Source organism: Sturnus vulgaris, chromosome 6, assembly GCF_052056855.1.
Source record: "Sturnus vulgaris isolate bStuVul1 chromosome 6, bStuVul1.hap1, whole genome shotgun sequence".
Taxonomy (NCBI): domain Eukaryota; kingdom Metazoa; phylum Chordata; class Aves; order Passeriformes; family Sturnidae; genus Sturnus; species Sturnus vulgaris.
Genome location: NC_142248.1, coordinates 7,660,180 through 7,683,404, shown reverse-complemented (window position 1 = coordinate 7,683,404; position 23,225 = coordinate 7,660,180). Strand labels below are relative to the sequence as shown.

Here is a 23,225-nt window from a genome sequence, read left to right as displayed (position 1 = left end):
AAAAACAAAAACCAAACCAAAACAAAAAAAAACCAAACCAACAAAAACCTCTCTACCTTTTCATGAAGCAAGCTAAGGAATGCAAACCAAATGCCATCATGGAGTTCCTTGTTTTCAGAGTATTTCATGCCTCAGTTTCATCTCAGCCAATGACACCCAAGTGCCTCCATTAAACATCATTCCTTCCCAGCAAAGTGCATTTCACAACTCAATTTCTAACAAGCCATGACATGTGATCCTGAACATACCACCTCTAAAAAATAATATTAAGCTTCACTATTTAATTATTTTTAGCTTATTATAGTTCTACAAGGCATCAATACAACTACTTGATGATCAGCTAAATCTAAGAAAATAATGCTTACCCTAAACTTTGCAGGCCATCGGAGCAGGTGACTGTGCTCCTCTGCCATTGCCCATAAGCAAAGATATTTAAAATAAAGTTTTGTCAAATCTCTTCTTCAATGGCACGGTCACAGACAGCACTGAAATGAAAGCTGTAGAATTTCTGCTTGTGTCCAGCACATCTGCAAGCTGAGAGGAAGGGGCTCATTGAGAATCAAGCCTTCAGCCAGGAAATATGACAACCATCATGATGGTTTTGGTAAGGAAAATTTTACAAAACTAATAGAGGCCTTGCAACTCAGTTCAATGACAGATGACAATAAATTATTTTGTAATTGCCTAGGATATAATAATAATAAAGCCTTAAAACTATAAATGCCTTCATGCTGCAAAGAGGATATCTAATACCTAGCAGCATTTGGGTTAGCATCTCCACTGTCACGCTGCTTCCCTCTCCCAAAGAACCCCTCCCGGAGGAGAAGGCATGGGGCAGCTCCCACTGCTGACGGTCCCTGAGCCAAGGCTTCGCACAGCAGCCCCTCCCTGACCTTTTGGCTCCATCCTTGGCAGCGCGGAGAAGCCGCGGTGGGCTGGATGTGTCCCTGCAGGCAGGCGTGTCCGGAGCCGTGACGGGATGAAGGAAGGTCCCTGCAGAGGGTGCTCCAGCCCCAGCTACCTCCCTCCGCATGCCACAGTGGGTTTGCGTGGAAACCGACGGGTGGGAAGGACACGTGGGGGACCCTGAAGGCTGGGAATGTGTTAGCGAGACATTTAACAGGAGGGCCGGTTGCCCAGCAGGCCTGTTTTCCAGAAGTTCGGTACATGGTTAGGTGTAAAGGGAAGTTTCTGCTGCACTCAAGTAAAACACCAGGGTTTTCAGGAGCCTCCAGCATAGAAAAGGATGCTAATTGGCTCTCACAATGCTGTAGATCAGAGGAAGGTTACTTCCCCAGGATATGTAGTGGATGCTGGCAGCACTTAAGTAAAGCCCAGAAGCACCTGACCAAAACCACAACCACCTGATGCCCATTTGCATACTGCCTTGGAACCAGACAAGCTGAGCAGACTGCCGTCTATTTCCTAACAAGTGGCTCTAGTAAAAATTAATTTCCATAATTTCAATTTACAAATCAAAGTCCAAATCCACCATTGAGACAAAAAACTTCATGCATCTCCCTAGTTTGGTAGCTAGTTGAAATAAAAAAAATATGATATTAAGCCATGTTATCAGACAAATAGGAGTAAGTTAAAACTCTTAATTCTGCTAGTTTCTCTGGATCTGAGCTAGTGCTCTGGCCAGTGATGGTGCAGAAGAGCACCCCCTGGAATTCTCTGTTCTGCTTCTGATTCCCCAGATTGCCAAGAGGCACTGAACAGCTGAAGCCAAAACAGCCATTATTTTTACATTCTTTTTAAAATGACTATTGTAAAGAAATGAAAAACACCCTTTCTGCTTCACAGACTTTCTAGTTATAAAGCTTATTAGTAATATTCATAATCCACTCAATTTCCTACAAAACACCCCGGGCCAGCCCCTGAAAACCACAAAATGCCGACTGAAACAAAGCGCCTCAACCAAAAATAAGGCAGGATCTCACATGTACCAGGATCTTCCTTCCAAACTTATTACTAATTCTTCTATTTCTGTATGTTTATTTGGAGAAGAGTTTATTATATCTCACGGGCTTTCAGAACCAGCAGGACCAAACAGCCATTACAGATGCCTTCTCTTAGGCTTCCTATTGCATTGGCAGGCCAATGAAGGGGTGGGGAGTGTACCATTGGCTTTGCTAAATTAAGGTATCACTTTAACAAGCAGCTGCAGCACATGGGCATGAGAGAAGAGAAGAAAAAGTTTCTGAGGGAATCATATCCCAGCATATGCCCACAGGGTTATTTAAGGTACTTCACAGTAAAGCCCACAGAGGGCAGTAGGACAGTCTTCAAAAATACTTTGTAAAGTGGAGCTGGACAGAGAAAACTGCAGAAGAAAAAAAGAGTTCAGCTATTCAGCTCCTAGACTTTATGGGACTGATTCTTCTTTTTTTCCCAAGTGTCAGTTTTGTACATGATTAAACAGTGCATTGAGTTTCCGATGAAACTCTGAGCAGACCCACAGGACCTGTCCCACAGCAGGTAGAAGGAGCTAATGGAAGTGCTAAGTGTTTTCCACTCTCAAAGTCAGTGTAACAGCTACACAAACGATTAAAGAATTGTGGTTTACACACTTTGTGTGCAAATTTCTTTGATAAGAGCCAAGTCTGCTTACTCATCCAATGCAAATATTTAATGGCATTCCCTGGAGCAGGAAGTGGTGGTTTGGCTGGGGGTGTTTCAAGTACTGGTTAACCCTGTGACTAAAAACCAACAGAGATAAGGGGAATCTAAGTGTCTAAATTAATTTGTTAGAGGGATTCAAGAGAAGAAATGGATAGATGCAGGTTCCTATAAACCATTCTCTTCTTCAAGATATCTAAATTTCTGTAGATTTAGCTGCCATAATATGATTTCTGTAAGTGTTTAAGTTACAGATGAAATGGGGGCAAATTTCAGGGCAGGAGCAGATTGCATTTCTGCTAAACTAATGAGCACACCACTAAGGAGCGACAGGGCCTTTTCTTCTTCAGAATTAAGTAACACCCTGTGACTGATGCCACAGGCAAGAAATCAAGCCAAATATATCTATAAGGGCAAATAAATTTAACTTTCCATATGACACTGACACTTGTCATCCTATATGCAGAGAGAGCTCTTGCAGTGCTTCATGTTCTCCACTAAGGCTTGCCAGGCACTCAAGGCCAATGCAAGCAAAAGCAACTCAGCACTTGCAGATTCACACGTTCATTTAAATTCCTCACAGGGCTTACTGAAATCTTCCTTTTCTAAACACAGAGATTTTGCATTGCCCTAGAGAAAAAAACCCTGAGAGGCTCCACCATGAAGGACATGGTGTGGCATCTGACAAAGTGACCCCTGTTTGCAGTTTCTTCCTAGGCACCGATAGTGGAAGAGGACTGCAAGGAAAAGCCATGTTCAAGGGAGTTGAAGTAGTGAAGAGCTACTGGCTCTAGCTAGAAAATGGGCACTGGAAGTTGCTTTCCTCTTGACATGTTGTTTATATTAGTCAAGCATTCATTTTTGTCTAGTTTCTTTCTTTTTTGGCCATTGCTGCTTCTTGGGCTGACTCTGGTCTGGGAGTTCTTTGCAAATGTTTTCTCCTTCTCTGCTGCTGGAAGACAACATGGGTCATTTCAAAACCCACAGACACCAAGCCAAAAACCCCTCAGTCCCTTCTGTGGCCTCCAAACTCAGATTCACTGATCACTAAGGTAAATATAAGAGAAAAAATTCCTTAAGTAATGATACAACAAAATCAGTACCAACCCATTTCTGTCCAGATGAGTGATTGAACTGTGCCCTTCAGTTGCCATGATATTTTTTTTGTCTCTCTAGTTTTACGTAAGGCATATTCAGGATCTGTTGCATTTGCCTTAAAAGAGAAAAGCCAGACTCAAGGAAGAGCAGGCTAACTGCCCTTATCTGATGCTAAAGATAGACACAGAGACCTCCATGTTTGGTCTCATACAATAAACAGTTGGAATTCAATTTCTATATAAAACCATGGGTGAGAATTCTTCTGTATTTTATAATATTTATATTTGTGTAATTTATAATAGTGAGGAGCTTATACTGATTTTGCCTGGGTTAACTACGTGAGCTAAAACTGCGATCTTGTTTCCTGTAGCATAACTAAGAGCCAAACAGTCAATACTTCTAATGTCCTCCAAAAGGACCTGTTCATTCACACAGAATCTTTTCTAGGGAGAGGTGATGGTATCAGTGCAGATTTTTAAACCCAGCCACTGCTACAGGTGTCCTTGGTTTTCACAGGGCTCTGCCAGTGCAACCCAGTCCTGCCAGAACCCCACAGCTTTTCTGCTCTAGCCTCACTGCACTGACAGCAGATCATCATCCTCACCCTGGCCTTCTTTTCTGCTCTGCCAGGCCTGGGAATAACAAATGGGGATAACACATATGGTTGCCCTTGTGTCTGAGGCTGAGCCACAAAACTTGTAACTGTTTGCCTTGATCAGAGAGCTACAAAGACACCATCGATATATCCATCCAGCTCAGCTGTGCTCAGCTTCTGCTTTCCTGAGCCAAATACAATCCCCAAAAATGAATGGTCCCCCCGCATATTGTCATTGATGTTTCTTAGCAACTCTTACTAAATACTCTTTTATACTTTTTTTTCTTTTTAAGCTTTTTTTTTGCCGTCAGTTCATGAGAGATAGAGACCTTTCTATTCTCCTTTCCTCATTCTCCTGCTCTTGTGCAAGAGCTTCATTGATGTTGCCCTTAAAAAGTCAGCAACTGCTCCCAGGAACATTATTGTCCTTGTGTAATTACCAGGAAACCTCAGGAAACAGCCTGAGACCCCGTGGGTCAACACTGGCCTGGTGTAATGGCAACTGCCTGATCTGCACAACTCTTTGGCGTCTCATCCAGCTATGCTATCATTAAACCTGATGCAGATCAAAAATAAAGTCCTGTTCTTAAATATTATTTTAATGCAAACCTCCTGAGAGCAGGCTGGGGAAACAACCACTGTCCAGCTGTGCAAGGGAATGAATGAGAGGATGGTTTTTGAGCTCACTGGAATAAATTTTTAAGTAAGGCTGACAGAAATTTTATGCTAATATTTAAATTAAAATAACCCACTGGATTGATTGCTGTCTGGAAAGAAAAGATAACCAGAAGTTGGATTAGCACAAGGTTTTGATAGGTCTAAATAGGTATTTGTCAATGCTGCTAAGAGTTTATCTTCCTTTCAAAGTAGTTCATGGATGAAAAAAATTGGTCAGGAAAAGAAACGTGGAAGTGGTTGGGATGGAAGTCAAGTCTCCCAAGACTGGAAATCCTTCCAATTTCTCACACAGATCTGGAACCGGAACTTGAAATCTCTTTAAAACCAGTGGTCCCCAGACACTAAATTGAAGCTGGAGAGAAGATCCTCTTGTTCCAACAGCTGCACAACCTGTCATTAGTATTTGCAGACTAAAATAAGACAGAAACAGTCAACAGAAATGTGCAGGTGGTGCTGTTAACTTGGTTTCTAAAAAGACTGACAAACACCTCTTTTCTTATTGATTTCTCCTGCTCTTGGCACAGACTGGCAGGGACTCTCTCTGGCCTGTTCCACAGTAAGATTACCAATAGCTTGAGACTGGAAAAGAAACTTGTTTGCCCAAAGACTTGTCTGGTTTGCACAGCTATCCTGTCTGGGTTCCCTGTTGTTCTCTCGTTATTTACATCTCTACCTGTGGCAGCACTACCATGACAATTCCTGGAAGATGCAAAGTTTTTGAAATCTCACTTAAAAGACTCCCAGACTCTCCTAAGCAACTTGGTTTGGAATGAGAAAGGCTTCCTGAAGGCTAACCCTTATCTCTCCTGCTACAATATAAGTTGTAAGGGAGAGTTCTTACCCTATCTAGCACTGACTCAGAAAATTGTTTTTCTTCTTTCTTTCACAACAAGCTGAGAGGTTAGTTTACAGCCTTGTCAACAAATTGAAAAAATGTAGAGAATATCTTCTCTAGACATCTGATAGTGTTTTTTTCCTTGTCTCAGCTCAAACTATTCTATGGCTTTCGTGAAACATGCAATCACAGTTAGACATAACACTCAATCCAAAAACCCACCAGTGTGAAGCAGAGAAAGGAGGCTGTTTCAGAGACTGTATTCATGTCTGTTTGTCTCAGGATAAGAGTGGTCTCTTAACAGTAGCAAAGCATTTTAAACATTCATTTTGTGATCACTAAAAATCACTAAAACCTTCTTGCTGTCCTGCAAGCTGTGACCTACCTTGTATTTGTGCAGTGGATAGTTAATTGAATATTATTTCATTTGGTCCTTCACCATCTGAAGACCCCTTTGAATTCTGACCCTGTTCTCCCTGGTGCTTGTATGCCTGTCAGCTTGACACCATCATCACATTTGATAAGCATTATCTCTGTTGCACCTATGAAGCCATTAATGACAAGAGTCCCCTCATTGCTCCCTCCCATTTCATGCAAAGCTCCAAGGAACGTTCAGTGAATAAACTTTTCCTTGGGACTGTGACTGAAATTCCTGTAGTTTCATTTGGGGTCTGAGTCCATAGCTGCCTTGTGAGTATCATGTGAAGGAACATGGAAAACCTTAGCCAAGTCAGAATATAGGACATTTCCTTTTTCTTCCCTGGTTGGTTCCTCTGTCAAAAAACAGAGGGCAGGTGGCTCTGATAGGATTTCTTCTTGAGAGGTCTGTGACTGTGACTGTGTGCCTGTGACTTACCACTTTGTTATTTTCTATATGCTTATGCACAGCTCATTTTTCCCACTTTTTCCAGAAATTGCAACTGTGGTGACTATTACCTAGTTTATTTCACTTCCTTTTCTCCTTTCTTCAAATCTATCACTGCATACACTCTTATCTTATGCTTTTGGAATATCATCCCTTTCCTGTGATAGCTCAGAAATATTTCCTAATATTTTTCAGCCAGTTCCCTTAGTGCTGGACTTCATCAAGGGTGCATGAAGACATGAATCTAAGCAGTGCCTGGACAACCCTAGGGTTGAGTGGTACTAAACAAAGCCAGCCCAAATCTCTTAGAGGCCCATTCCCTCTGACACTGATCATGAGCCATCCCAGTCCTCAAAGCACAACTCTGTGTGTGCAGCGTTGAGTCTGACCTCATTATCTCTGCCACCACTGTTTCTTCTCACTAGTGCACATTACAGGGGTGCAGACCCATCCAGGACACTGCCACAAAACTACTTAGATCTGTTGCTCCTGAGTCTGGTTTTGTCCAACATGCAGTGTCTCCATCCCAATAGAGAGTGTATTCTTCCCTACCAGTCAAACAACGGTGAGTTGACCAACATGCATCCCACTACACTGGTCCAATTCCAAAATGGTTAGCAGATGGAAACAATTACTCTTAAAAATACAGTTCATGGTCACCCCAATCTCGTTGTCTGCTATAGAACAGGCAAATTCCTTGTGTGTTTATGACTGCAACATTACCACAGAGTCATGCAGCTTGTTTCCACTTTACAAAGAGAGGCACAGGGCAGTTCAGTGACTTTTCACGGGTCAAAAGAAACACTAACCAAAGATTTTTCTTGTGGAGAAATACCAACCAAAGATGCTGGATGTCTTCTCAGAGGTCAGCGCCTCATGGTAACGACAGTTTCATTTATCCACAGCTAGAATGCCCCAGAAATTGACTACACCCATTGTCTAAAGGAAACAAAAATTATTCTCCATATCTTACAGCTGAAGCAAAACACAAGTGGAGTAAGATAGTAATAGTTTGCTCTTACCTGTAGACTTTACTGGAAGAAGAAATGGACTGACAGTCAATCAGATTTTGCCCTATGATCCTGGGTAGAGCTGCAGTTATAACTCTGGAAAAAGGCTGAGGAAATGCTCTCTGTGGTCTTTATTTACTTTGTCAGGTACGTTCATCAGATTACATCAAGGAGCTCTCAGAAAATCATGTGTGAGAATCACCCCACCCACCCCCCCCCCCCGCCCCGTGGAAGGTTTTTCCAATCAGAGGTCATGTCCTTGTGCCCTTGGTTTGAGTCACTTGGCTTACTTGCAGTATTTAAAGAGCAGAATGTGTGCAAGTTATCAATCATCAGGTGTATGCCTTCTGGGGTGGAAGGGAACATTCAGAATTCACAGCTATTGCTAGAAATTTCTGAAAATCTGATTCTTTGGAGGTTGACAGGTGTTTCATTACAGTAAGGAAAAGAACAATTTGTTTTGCAGTTTCTGGCAAACCTTTTCTTTGAAAACTCAGTCTCAGTTTGAACTGTGCTATGCTCAAATCATTTTAACTCTATGATGTTTACTAAACTGTTTTTAAACAATGATTCATTCTAGGGAACTTCATAAAAGGTTCTAGCAACGTGTAAGAAAATACTTCTAGGTCTACAAATGACAGGTGTTCATCTACTCACTTGTTGAGATGTCAATAATAATCAGATGTTGGTGCCTTGAAGAATGCCAATGCGTACTGTTTTTCAGCCTCTAACTTCAGAATTGCAAAGAGGATTTCTGCAAAGATAGTCACTAGATAGAGACTGTCACAGCAAATCCCCACCCCAGAGCCTGAGGGAATACTGGAAAACCCTCTTTCCAAAGCTAATAAAGCTCTGTCAAGCTGAGGCCCAGCACCCTTTGCAGGTGTGTGTCTCAAGCCTACTGAAAGCCAGTCTCTGCTACCGACATGTTGAGGTCACTTTCCAAATGTGATACACTGTGGGAGCAAAAGAATTTCCTCTGGTTTAGTAAGCTGTTTCTTAAAATAGTAGGTAAGTTCAGTGGCAGTGAACTGAGTCAGGGTACTCATACCCTGAGTGCAGCCAGAAAGGGCATGTCATGTTCAGCCAGCAAAAGAAGATTTCCCCATGCGACTTGCCACCATTGCACAGCTTAAAACTGGTGGGTGACTGCAAGAGATATAAGAAATTTTTTCACTTTCTATTTAAGCCTTCAATGCATCTGGCAAGACTTCAGAAAGGGAACTGCTTTTGTGCCATGGGAGTTGAAACTGAGTAGGGGCCACTTCCACCTAAATCTCCCCTCCAGACTACTGGAACATGTCCAGGACCATCACCACCCTCCCTGACAGATGGAAGGAAATAGAGCTCACTAGTATTAAAGATGTGAGCTGCTTGGCTTGAATTTGAGTCAGATGCCTATAACCCAGACCATAGTAGCAGCCTTCATCCTTTGTAAATCAAGAACAGGTGGGAGAGAAGGAGCGTGATCTCACCTGCAAGTCAAAGACTTGTGAAGAAGAGTCTTCACATCATTTTCCCAATTTCTCAACCTTTCAGTCTGTCCTGTCACCTGACTGTACACTCCTTGAATATCCTCACCCTAAAGAGATTTTGTTTTAACTGAACCCAAACTTGAGTCTACCCTACTGTTCACATTTAGTTCATGTGCCTTCACCACTTCTCTTCTGCAGTTTTGGCTCCACTGCAGCTGAGTAGGGTAATTATGAAGGAATACACACATTAATTTCAAGTTGAAATGTGTGCATTATTGCCATCTTCTCTCTGCTTTCCTGTTTTTCAGTTTGAGTGAAGCTGCTTTCACTCAGAAGTGACCAAAATTACAGAAACATTTATGAAGGAAATTAATTCCATTTCAAGTCAGTTATTTAGGAATGATGAGTACCTAACAGAAAAACCATTAAGTCTGTTGCTAGCCCAGAGATCATGACTCAAGCAGGCTGTTTGTCCCACAAGAGAATTCGCCTTTTTCCAATTAGAAGAAAGAAATATTTTGGCAAGCAAAGGCAGCATACATTGAAATATGTTCTGCCTGTACCCAGGCTGCTTCAGTCTGACAGGATTTCATTCATTCTATCTCCATGAAACTCCTTAAGCTTCATTCAATTCAAATATACAAAACGAAAGAAATCAGAGTATAGTTATATTCAGAAAGACATCACAATTTCCAAACTAGCTCCCCTTGTCAGCATACTTTGAACTTCTTTGTCTGCAAACAGAAGGATACCTCTTCCAGAAAGCACTGGCTCTGTTTAAGCTAATGTTAATCTACTTTAATAACAGCAGCTAGTTTTAAACCACTGCACATTTCATCTGCATTACTGACCTTTGGCGCAGGGACTTTGCTAAATGGCAGTGGTCACTCGGTACCCCAGAGGCAGCGTTGTCTGTCACTTACATATCTCCAGGAGAGGAAGGCATAGAAGACTCGGGTGCCCAAGCAGGAGTCACCTTAGCCGTGCCCAGGCACTCTCTTGTGCTCCAAACCACAGGGGGAAGAGCAAGATTATTGCTGTCTCACTTCCAAACCCAGGTGCAAGCCACATGCATGTCCCACGTAGAGAATATGCCAGATGCTCACAAGTGATGCTGGGGAAAAGGCACAGCTGATCCACTGATTAAGTGGTCAAGGTCTGGCTCCAGTCTAAAACCAACCATAGTTATTTACAGAACAATTTGCAAGAAGGGGGGAAGAAAAGAACTTTTATTTGCATCTTTCATATTTTTTTTCTCCATCAGGTGCTCAGCTAAAAGAAAAATATGTATATTAATAGACAGAAAAATGTGTAATTTCTTGATGTCTGTGTGTCCCTATTCCAAGAAATAAAATTAGAAATTAAACCAGCGTCTATTTTCTATAAAAATATTGAGTTAGAAAATACTCAAAAATGATTTAAATATTAATAAATAAACACTGATCTCCATAAAGCTGAGGTATTAAAGAAAGCAAAAGTAACCACAAGATTGATAGAAAAATCCAGACTTTGGCCATGCAGTGCTGGTTCATTTCTTCTCCCATTTGCAGTCAGTCAAGACTTTGCCTTAGCTCTTTCCTCCCTCTTATCCACTGGGAATATTTGTATGTGACCAGACTTCAGATATTTCCCATAAACTGAGGAGCTAAAGAGTACATTTCTGTGCCTGGGCTGGTGCAAAGATACTGCACGCCTGTGTAACCTGTAGCCCTGTCTCAACACTTGGTTGCAGCCCAGAAACAAACCCAGTGGTAGCACTGGTGTGATGGACTGTATGTTGGGCAGAGGCTGGAAGCAGGTGTGCAGTGTTTATATTCCCTCTCCCAAACCACTTCAAGGCCTTGTGCCAGGTGGTAGGAAACTGATTAAATACAGAGTTGGTGTTACCCAGTGAGAGAAGCTCTAAAAACCTTTACCATGGGCAGGAGGCAACTGGAGGGTGCAGCATGCTCCAGCCACTACCAGACAGAGCAAGCACAGACAGGCAGCTGGTCGTTGTCTCACTCACACATTTGCACATGAAGGATCCTCCATATTTATTTACTCCAGCATCACTGGGGATAAATTGAACCTCCTTCTCCAGAATCCCATTTGCTTTCATTTCGTCTACTGCCTTCACAGCTAGGCCATGTGGCAGCAGAGGAAAAAGAGCTGCTTTCAAAGATATGTCCAGTCTGAAGGCTTGATTCATACAAGCACTAAAGTACAAAGAAGATACTCCAAACCTCCAGTATTTTTTTAAGACTTTGTGCTCTGGTTCACAGCTTCTGTTGAAGTTAGATGCAGCAGGATAAGCAAGGCAGACAGTCCCATTCATATTCTTTATTTTCTGCTGAAGTTCACCACTCCTATGGGTTGTGGCAACCTTTGGCAAACTTCCGCACCAACTTCTATGAGAAGTTTAGAATTTCAGAAACTTTTGCAGACAAAGTCGCTGGTGTCAGGTTCAGCACTCACAGGATGTTTGTCTCGGCAAAGATGAGCAGTACAGTGCCTGTGCTCCAAACGAAGCATGCTTGTCCAGAATTCCTCTCCGTGTTGATAGAAAGTACTGAAAGATTAAAAGAGGAATGAAAGGAAACATCATAAAGATGCTGATCTTCAGTGAAAGAAGCTGATCTGTGCTAGGAGGGGTCTGGGATCCTACACAATTAGGAAGTCAGCAGCACTGGTATTTCAGTGCTCTGGGGTTAGAAGTGAGTTGAGTATGGTGATGTTTTACTTCTGATATCAGACTTAAGTGAGATGCTATGTTGATTACAATGATCTGTAGTTTAAGTATAAACCTTTCCTAATCTGATCCAAGACTTTTCATAGAAATGGTGTGATATTTCTTCTTCTGCACATACTAAGTTATATCATTTTATTCTGAGGGATATTTAGAGCTTTTTGGTGATACAGATTTGTTGCTTTCTCCTAAATATTTAGCTGTGCAAGCTTATGCTGTTTAGGTCTGGAATGTCTTAAGATGGAAGAGAGAAATGAGACTGGCTGGAGCTGAGCCCAGTATTTCCCTGGCAAATGTGCATCAATAAAACAAAATATTTACACACATAAATAAGAGATCATGGAAGAAGAGGAGTGGGGAACCCAAATATCTCTCCCATTGTGTCCAGCTTTAACTCAAACACAAATACTAGAGATGGGGGAAGGGGGCAGAGGAAAAGGATGACATGATAGACAGAAAAGAATGTGAAAAAGCTGTGTTCCAGCACAACCTAAAAATTTCCAGGGAGACAAATAGGGATGAACAAGTAATACTGTGTGGCCTCTTATAGGAAGTCTTCCATTCATAGGAATTCTCTTAATTTCTCCATGACCATGTCTCACTGCTCTTTTTTTTCCCACCATGGTCTGATTCTAGATTCACAGGTCCTCTCTACAGTTAACCACAGCAAATATTTTGAGTACAAGTCAATTTGTACCTCACAGAATTTTGGAGAAGAAACTTAAGAGAGACCTACCAAGGCAACCTCCAGAACTAATAATTTACTTTAATAATGAAACAATCTCTTTTAAACTGTTTAAGGTAAGTGGAAAGGAATTAAACCTTTAATCGACAGATCAGAAGGCAATGAATGCCATCTCTCCCCTAAACTTCACTTTCTGATGTGTTCAATGGGACAGAAGCGGTGGTGGTTTCTCTATAGAAAAGAACTGCCCCAGAGAACATGATTGAGACATGCCACTAAACAATATCAGATGAGAGCTTGATTGCTATGACTCCAAAAAGAGTCAAGAAGATGACAGAAGCAAAAAGATTGTCCATCATTCCAGGGCTGCCTTAAGATAACAAGGTATCCACGGACTCTGAGTCAATCTGTTGTGTTGCTTCAGGGAGTTTTAGCTTTAATTTACTTTCCATGAAACCAAAACATCTTCGTAGTCATATCCCTTCTAGAAAGCAGGAATGTCTGTGGGTTACTCTCAGAGAGGCATAAACAGGTTTCCCTAAAAGTAGGTGATTTTGGGATAGGAATGCTCCTCCAGATAATTTCAAAATAACCATTTAAGCAAAAATGCAGCAGGTGGAAATCTGGCATGAGCAGTCATTTTTGGCATAGAGGTATCTGAACTAGGAAGCACATAATTTACCCTGACATTAAGAAAAGGCAACTGTAAGAGTTTCAGAAGGTCCTTAACTTATTAAGAAAACTGGGCAAACTGCCTTTGCTGGTGTTTTAAGAACAAAATTAACCACCTACACTGAAGTAACACTGTTCATTTTTTGTTCAGAAGAAACAGCCAAAACAAAATTGAAATTTATGAAGGAGCAACTAGAAAGATTTGAAAATCCATATAAAAACATAGAGAGGTATCTCGTGAAAAGGTTATTTTACAAACAAAAGAAAACACATGAGCAAGAATAGAAGAGGGCAGACACAAGCATGCCCATGTAAGAGATCACTTAGGCATCCCTAATGACCTCACAATAAAGTAAAGCTCCACAGGAATTTGAAAGACACGACCCTTGTCTTGAGATCTTGCTTGAGACATAAGGCTCAAAGGAATGCAAAAGTATCCAGCAGAGATTTATGGAAACAGCAGAGGTACTCTCCATAATCAAACATGGTTGTTAATATAGTTCTTCCCAATGTCCATTTCAAATGGTGTTTTGTGGTGTCCTCTGAAGCAATAAAAGCTGGGCTCAATGACAAACCTTTTGTCTAGGGCACTGTGGCAATTTCTGTGCTAGAGTGCTGCACTGATAAGGCGCTGATACATACTTCTTGTTCTAATCCACTTCCACTAAGGAAAATCCATTTTTCCTTCCTAAGAGTCAGTGGTTTTGTTTCATTTTTTCCCACTGAAAAAATCTCCCAATAATTCACCTGTATACTGCTCAAGAAAGTGCCTGCAAGCAGTTCTTGCTGCAGTACTGGACAAGGAGGAGCCTCCTGCCTGACTTCTCTGAAGCAGCTGAATTTCTGGGGCCACAGCCTCACTTTTTCAGAAAAGATAGTCATACATGCCAGGTCAATCAGAGAGGCTGCCTCTGTTCACTGCTGAATTTGAATTAAGGCTATTTCTATTCATCATTGTTCAATGACTTTGGAATTTTAAAGAATGGAACAAATTGCAATGGCCAAATTTCTGCATTCAAAACAAGCTAGCACCAAGAAGGGGATCATTAGATGAATTGGTCGGTGGAGAGGGAGTCAATCTGGGAAGCTTGTGCTTAAGAGGGCAATCACAGAGCTCTAGAGATGGGCTCAAGGGTGGGTTTTCCAGGGACTGGGGAAATTACTGAGGCAGCCAGACCAGTAACAGCTGCTGTAACAAAAGCACAAACTAGATGCCAGGCCCTGTGAGCTCAGGAGAAAATACAAATGAGGATCTGACACTGAATGTATAAGGCATTGACGTCAACAGTGTTGCACCAGGAATGCTCTTGGCCCCGGTACAAACCTAGCTCCACCAGAATTCCCCCTGCAAATTTCCTGTGACTCCCATCCAAACCCTCTGCCCTTTGAAGCCACAGGACCCCTTTTGTGTTTGTTGGGAACACAAGGGGTTGAAAGCCTGTTTCCCACTTTGCATCTGCAGCAATCAAACCCAAGTGGCTGGGGCTGCACTGATCCCAGCTGGGGAGGGAAACCCAGGCTGGAGCCAGGCAACGAGCTCCTGGTTCTGGGTTTCATTGCAAGCTGTAGTGAAGGCAAGGTCTGCTCAAGTTCACAAATGCTTTGTCAAACCAGGTTATGCTTTGATCACATCTGACTGGTTTGAGAGGAAAAAAATGTACAGTGTGGAGAGATCGAGAGTGGTTTTTTTCTTTTTTCCAAGAAAAAAACACGCTTAGTTTGTGAGAGTGCAATAAATATCCAGGAAGCTAAGGGCAGCCACAGTTGTTGGGAATTTCACTCCCATTTCCCTGGGTGGGCTGGGTTGTGAGCCAGGCTCTGAGGTAGAATTTCAGGCCACAGTTTGGACACGCATGTGAAAACGTTGATCTCAATAAGAATGAGCAAGCAGAACTTGCCCAAAGCCCTCTTCCAAATACAACTGTGTTGGAGCAATAACAAAGCCTTGTATGAGAATGTGAACTTGGCAAGTTCAGCCCCATCTCTGAGAGCTGCCTGGTCTGGGGTAGTCTCTCTGGAAGAACAACTTTTCCTCTAAGACTTTTAGCTTTCTAGATCCTGGTAAATATTGTAGAAGGTGGTACACCATGTACAGACTCACACGTCCGTGTCAGATCCCTAAAGACAACACACACAGAAGAACAGATATTTTTCAAACCTACAGCTGTAAGAAACATTTTGTATTTTCAGAGGAGGTCTGAGCCAGCGAGGCTCTATTGAGAGGGAGCAGCTTTCTGCCTGTTCTGTATAGCACAATGCACCGAGTCACAGGGGATGTTTTCTCTGCAGAGACTCCGTGTTTCAACAGGTCCATTGCACATATGGCCCCACAGTGCATATCACAATACAAACAGGGAGCAGATAGAGCCCCAGTAGCCCATGAGACTTTTCCAGCTGTGAGTCTACACTGAGCCAAAGAGGAAGCCATAACAGCTGCTGTCCCCAGGGGACCTGCCAGACCCCCAGGCATCACCTGCAAACCTGGGAAAAGCTCAGCTGGCTCTGATCACACCCCTCATCACCCCTCTTTTGCTTTTTTGCTAAACCAGGTGGGAAAAGTTTTCCCTTTTCTACTTTATTCTTCCTAAACCAGCCTGCCTTCTGCTCAGCTTCTACTCCCCTTCTCCTTTGGTTTGGATTTCACCTATGTGTTTGTCATGGTTTAGGAATGTTGCTGCCCAGTTCAGTCCCCGTGCTGAGACTCTCAAATCACATGCCACTCTCTTGCTCCCCCTTCTCCCTGTTCCTGCTCTGGTGGGATGGAGTCGAGAATTGGGACACAAAAGATGAAGATCATGGAATGAGATAAGAACAGTTTACTGGAAACAGCAATGATATAAGAAAAAAAACCAAAACAGTAACAGTAACAGTGTTTATTACAAAAGTATACAAAAGAAAGGGTGATTCACATGCAAAAATGCTCTCCATAGACCCCAAGACAATGAAGAATGGTGAACAGCTTACTCTTCCCCCCTGCTTACCACATTTTTTGGCCAGAAGCCATGCCTTTCTTTTATTAACCCAGAGAGTCCCTTTCCTCCACCCTCAACAACCATGTGAGGTGGTATAGATTAACATCTGTGTCATGGCCAAAGCTAGGACAGGGATGCTACTCCCTCACAAAAAATATCAATGAGTGCATGCACTTTCCCAGGATAATGGGCAAGGGCAATTCTTATTCATCACCCATGCACCTCAGCTTAAAAACCACGGCTCATTCCACCTGAAACACAGCCTTTGCACTCAACAATTTCTACTGCAAATAACAACCTGGGAGATCCTATGGGTTATATAGGCTGCCAGAGAGAATATTCTCAGAGATTATGCAGCTTGGTAAAGTTAGTATTTGCCTCAGGAAAAAGAAAAGCTGCACGCCTTCCTAGTCCACTAGTCTCAAGGGATTCATCCTTACTCCCAAAGGATTAGCTATTATAAGGATTAAAAGCTACAGAAATAGAACATAAGGAAAGTGGAGGGGGAAAAAAAAAGATGGGGCAGACATGTTTTTGACCTATCCTATTATCTAATAATTTTGAGAGTTAGAACATTTAATTTTCTGTTAATCTTTTGTTAGTTTTTTATTATTATTATGTGCTTTCTCAAGATATTTGAATATACTCTACCATTTTCACCCACACTTTCAAGGGTTACAGAAATAGAAGGGGTCTACATACAGAGAGATGTCACAGCCAGCATGGAAAAATCTCTGCAGCATGGGAAGATTGAACTCTAAAAAAAAACCAGTTACTAACTGAAGTAAAAGGGCCTGAACAACTTCTGCCATGAGAAAAGGAACGGAGAAAAAGGGATAAAGGAAGGAAAGAAAGTAGGGCAGAGCTCACTGGGGAACACAGTAACCAACCTGACTCACCAGTACTCTGGTGCAAGTGCAGTGGGGGTCCACGACCTCATTTGGTATCCCCAGGTGTCTCTTGCCCTAGATCTGGCAGGGTCAAAGCCTTCCTCAGCTAAACTTGAAAAAAGTCAAGGCTCTGGTAGTGGAACTATTCTGCAAGTTTTTTTGACAGAATCTGAGGAAATACATCCTGCCCTGAAGGACAGAAGGGACAATCCTTCTGGATAAGATCTGTGGATGATGTTCTCTGGGATACTTTCACTTAGTTGTGTGTAGCACATTGCTAGTAAGAAATTATCAAAGTGTGAATTCAGAGAGGAGAAACAAACTCTAGTCAGACTCTCAGAATTGAGCTGTATCTGCCATTTGGCTAAGAGACAAAAAAGATATGCTCCTAAGTCTGAAAATATGGCAAAAATAAGCAGAAGATTTTTTTAATGTAAGTGAAAAGGACTTAAACTGGAAAAAAAGTTAGATGTGAGTAGTGAAAAGGTAATGTAATGCAGTAAGTGTGAAACATTCAGTACTAGAATATTTTTCAAGTCAGACTGGCCATGATACTAAGACATCCTGCAGAAGGACTGGTTTTGTTTTAGCAGAAAGGACAGGAGAGAAAGGGAATGATCTGTGATGCTGGGAAATCAGAATAAATTCGGTTGAAAAAGACCTCTAAGATCACTGAGTTCAACCTTTTACCTATCATCACCTTCTCAACTAGGTCATGCCACTAAGTGCCACATCCAGTGTTATCTTGAACACCTCCAGGTACAGTGACTGCACCACTTCCTTGGGCAGTCCATTCCAATGTTTAACAACCCTTTCTCTGAAGAAATTCCTCCTGATGTTCAATTTGAACCTTCCCTGGAGCAGCTTAAGACTATGTCCTCTTGTCTGGTTCTTAGTTGCACCCAAAGCCTTTCCCTCATTCACTGGGCAGGTCACCTGGTCATACAAGTCAATCAGGCTGGTCAAAATCCATGCTGGATGGGCCTGATCCCTTGGTTTTCCTGTGTATGCTGTGTGATCACACACTCAAGATGATCTGTTCTGTAACCTTCTCATGCACCAAGGTGAGGCTGACACGTCTGTAGCTCCCTGGATCCTCCTTCTGGCACACCTTGTGGATGGGCATCTCACTGGCCAACCTCCAGTAATCTGGGCCCCTCCCAGTAAGCCAGGACAGTTAATAAATGATTCAGAGTGGCTTAGCAAGCCCTTTTCAGTACCTTTGGATGAAGCACATTCAGTCCCACAGACTTGTGAGCATTGCAGGAGGTCTGTTCTGCTCCCTGTCCCTGTCTACCAGCTCAGGGAGCCAGTTGCCCTAAGGATAACCACCCTTAAACACTGAGGCACTGAAGGCATTAAGAAACACATAATTTGGCTTTTTCCTTATCCTTGGTGACACTGTTTACTCCCATCTTCTATCCAACGAAGAATATAGATTCTCCTTGGCCCTCCTTTTATGGTTAATCTACTATAATTATTATCTTTCACAGCAATGGTCAGATGGAGTTCTAGCTGAGCTTTTGCTTTTCTGATTTTCTTTCTACATGGCATAATGGCATCCTTGTACACTTCCTGAGAAATCACAGAGATCCATTTTGTGATGTGTGAGGAAAGGGTATCAGGTCCTTGGATACTTTCAAACACCTAAATGCTTTTTCTGGAGTACTCAGCTCCGATGGTCTGGTGAATTTATTCAATTTCCTGAGTGAAGATTTCTTGGAAAAGGAAATGCAAGGAACAGCACTAACTCCCTGCTCTCCAAAATCTTCACATTTCCACAAGAGACATGGCATTTCTTAGCTGCCTACTTAATGCCACCTCTCCATCCTACTGCATGCCAGCCCATCAGCCTGGAGTTCACAGAAGTTATTAAATCACTGAAGTGTTTAAGTATCACAAAAGAACATGCAACAGAGGAAAGGTTACCTGAAGCCAGCTTTCATCACCAGCTCTGTTTACCTGTCCAGCACTTCTCCCTGTACTTCATTCCCCTAATTGAATCTTGACTTGAAACAACCTGTGTGTTTTTTAAAAAATCTTCCACCCAAGTGAACAAGAAATCCTGCTGATTTCAGCATGAAGGAAGAAACCACTTAAAGTAAGCAATAATAATGAAATCAGGCCCTAAAAGTTTAGATTAAGCTATGGAAAATTGCACCAGTGACTCATTTTGCCTGGTGGCTCCTCATTTAGGATGCTGAGAAATACAGCTCTTATTGGAGATGATCTTTGTATGTGGGGGTACAAAGAAGCAGGATAAAAGGATGTACAACATCATCTTGCAGACTAGAAAACCTGCAACACATTGATGTAATGGGATGGTGAAGCGCAGCAGACCTGACTTCTTCCCAGGGTCTGTCCAGATTTCAGTCTCTGTGCAATCATAGAATCACAACATATCAAGAACATCCCAGAAGCAGCTGGTGTGTATCTGATCAGCTGAGCAGTGCAGCCCATCTGCTCAGAGTTTAGCACTTTGGCCTGCCCTGGCAGCACAGCATCAGGTGGAACAGGAAAGCTGGACAGGCAGCAGAGTGCTTTAAATCACACACATAGGAAGAGAGGATTCACCCAAAAAATTCTTAAAAAATAACAAGAAATGGGGAAAGGCCTGGACAGCTCTTCCAAGCCCAAGAAGCAAATAAACATAATTAAAGGCTTTGCAGTGTGCCTCAGAGCAAGGCTGCATGCAGTGGTTTCCCAGAAGCAGGGTCCTGTGCTGGTCAGTGCCTCGCAGCAGAAGTAAGGAGAGCTGGAAGACAATGGCTCAGCTGAAGGCAGGCAGGGTGGCAGGTCACCCAGCCCTGCCAGGACAGTGGGGACAGGGGGATGTGGTGGCAGCCACTCTGCAGAGTGGGGAGGGAACACTCAAGCACCATAAAGCACTGCACTGAGGGTGGGAGCTGGAAAAAGCAGAACGTTTTACTGACTTCCACAAGAAGGGAATAAAAGTGACAAAATGGGAGCCTTAATTGCAGAGTAGAGACATATCATCCCTTCTGCTCTGCACCCCTGTGGGGCTGTGCCATGCAGATGTCTCTGTCTGGGGTGGCTGCCAGCAGGGCTTTGCAGAGGCTTTGTCTCTGGGCTGTGCACTGGCAAAGAAATTACGGCTTTTATGTGCTCTCTAACTGCAATTGCAGCTCCAGCTTTATGTTCCTGCTTTGCTGGAGGACAGTTTGTCCCTCTTCTCCCTCATTTAGCCCTCCTGAGGAGCATAGGGGTGTTATCACGGCCCAAATGACAGATCAGGAGGGTAAAGACTGAAGAGTAAAATCACAGATTTGGGGCTGAGGTGAAGGTATCCCCATAACACAGACAGGCATCATGCCTGCAGGCAGAGTTGCTGGGAAACAAGACAGCCAGAGGCAGCAGCTGCAGGGCAGGAATGTAACTGAGCCAAGGTCCTTCCTTGGACACTTTCTGTGGTGCCTGGAGGAAGGTCATGGCAGCAGGAACTTCAGTCCTTCATGCTGGTCAAGCAAGACAGACAAGTGGAAAGAAGGAGCACTTCAGTGGCCCCAGGGCATGTGAAAGGAGCAGTTCAGCTGCCAGTGGGTAGAGAGAAAGGTGCCCAAAGGACAGATAATGTTGTGAAACTCATCCGTTTTTCAGCCCTGAACCTCTGAACCATTCACATCTCTTATTTCAGGGCTGCTTTTTCACTGGGAAGCAGACAGGCAGGTGTGACTCACTCAAATATGAGCTCGGGGTCCGAGGGTGCTCCCTTATCACTGCCCCCAGTGTTTGCCTCAGCCTGAGCACATTTTGCAAGGCAAGGGCACATAGTGCTGCCACTTTTGCCACCTCGCCTTTAGCGTGAGAGGAGGTGAGGCACTAGTTAATTAATTCTGTTCTGTCATGGAAAAAAAACCAAAAAGGAAGTGTTGTTGTGGGTCCCTCTGAGAATTACTTCTTTCGGAATATCTGGCAAACTGGAAACATTTGGCTTCAGATTAAGTGAAATGTTTTATTAGGTGGAAATCAAGTAATTTCCCTTGGGAGGCATTTTCTACAAAAGCCAAAGGAATCAGACAGAATGGCTAGATTCTCAAAAGAACAGAAACTCTTCACAAGCTACAGAAGAAAGGTGGTACCACTTGGGCTGAGCTAAGCACCTGGCCATGGAACCCACTTTGATCTTAGGAGTAAGTGGAAATGAAGAGGAGCAGCTCCAGCAGAGACAGAAGGCAGAGTAGCCCCAGCACTGGTTGTTCATCGTGTAGGAGACACTCCCAGGTTCATGTACTTCTATCTCATTACCCTTCCCCTTAGAGGGTCTCAATCAACAAACCATCAGACATGCTCCCGGCTATTTCAGGCTTCTCTTCTGAAGCCATCCTCCATTTCATCAACAAAACCCAATGTAGGCTCCCTGGTGACTGAAGCACCTGGGCATCAGCCTGTGCCAAAGGAGGCTTGGATGTGGGTGTCTCACACCAAAGGATCTGCCCTAGTGTGGACTGGGAAACCCAGCTGTAACTGCTAGCCAGTTCTGCATAGGAACCCAGTCTGCAAAACATGAAACATCCTGTTACAGAAACATCAAAAAATGTATCAGTCTACATTCAGCCATAGATAGACAAAACAATCTGCTTGTTTTTACATAAACTAATCAATCATTTTGAGCAATCGGGTACTGCAGTCTTTGGCAAAATTAAAACAAAATCTGGTAAGGTGGAGCAAAAAACGTAATCCGCGCATATTTCTGGATTTAACTCTTTTCATATCTTTGTATTTATTATTCTTTCCTTTGGTCAGTGATAAAAATGGACACACATTTTTTGACCACATGCAGCTTTGTCAGTAACATTTAAATAGGCAAACCAACGGTGTGGCAGAACCCAAAGTTGTGTGGTACCAGGCAGATGTGCAATGCTCCAAGAGACATGTGAGCAAAGCCTCCTATGTTCCACTGGTCCGTGGGATCAACAAGGTTATTTGGGATCCATGAGGGTGCTGTAAATACTAGAGGGAAGGACAACCAGATTTTGCATAAACAGCATCAAGGTCTTTTTGTGTCAGCAGTCAGCACCTCAGAAATTACCTCATGACAAGGTTTTCAGGGACAGAAAAGTTCTGCACAGATTTGTAGCTTCCTTGACGTAAGTGCTTGCAACACACACTTACTGAACATGCTCTTCTTCAGGGCCAACTTATGCTTGTTTTAATATCCTTTCCAAAATATCTTACTGGGGTCATGGGAAGTGCTACGCAGCCAAGTCAAGTGACAAGCATCAGCATGTTGTCAGCATGTGAAAGCAAAAACAAAGCTTTTTTAAAGGAATTACAGAGTCTAATGACTGAGCTAATCTGAAATCGTTCCAGGAAGAAAAAAATACATCTGGCAAAAGAGAGAAACTAGAGGTTTTTACTTCCAGTTACTCCCGCAGGTGAAAATCCTCTGCACCCCAGAAACAAAGCCAAGCATAGCAGAGACAGCAACAGGATGGCCAAAGCAGGGATCTGGCATCAGAACATGCTATTCCCAGACTACACTGATTAGTCCATCACTTCTAGAACAGCCTCTGACAAAGCCAGCTCCCCACATTGCCTTTGCCATCTGTAAAAACAGGAGAACAGGTGGATTTGTCCTACTTCCAAACCAGTAATGACCAAGCCTCACAAGCTGTCCTGTATTCCCACGCCTGTGAGACAGAAAGATGTTACTGCCCCCGCTTTGAAAATGAGGAGCCAAGAATAGGTGAAATGAAGCTCTCTGCCCAAATTTCCACGTAAAACTGATGACAGAGCAGCTGACTCAAAACCAGTTGTCCTGTCCCTAGGTCAGGACTTTAATTACTCCAAGCCTGGCCTGAGATTTGATCTAGAAGGTAAATTCTGATGGCTGTGGGTGAGTTTTTCATTTTTCTTACAGGACTGTGGTTCTTGGAATTCACTTCATTAAGATCTCAGTCTCTGTTTACTTACAGGCAGCGAAATTGGACACAGAGAAACTCAAGCATCCCACAGGTAGTACAGTGTTGATATCCTGTGAAGCCACTTGGAAATAAAGTGGTAGATATGCCGAGGTTCTAGAGGCATAAATTTCAGATTTGATAAGACTACATAGAACTGGGTGGTAGGATCTCTTCAG

The 23,225-nt window shown here is 42.9% G+C and overlaps 1 long non-coding RNA gene across 1 annotated transcript in view; it reads right to left on the bottom strand.

Annotated features, from left to right (window-relative positions):
• Positions 1-11,199: 11,199 nt before the first annotated feature.
• The window catches only part of LOC148223304 (uncharacterized), a 33,972-nt gene continuing 21,946 nt past the window's right edge, over positions 11,200-23,225 (bottom strand). Inside the window, exon 5 of the long non-coding RNA XR_015804415.1 lies at positions 11,200-11,729. This is a non-coding gene — a long non-coding RNA (uncharacterized LOC148223304). The remainder of the gene's footprint in view (positions 11,730-23,225) is intronic.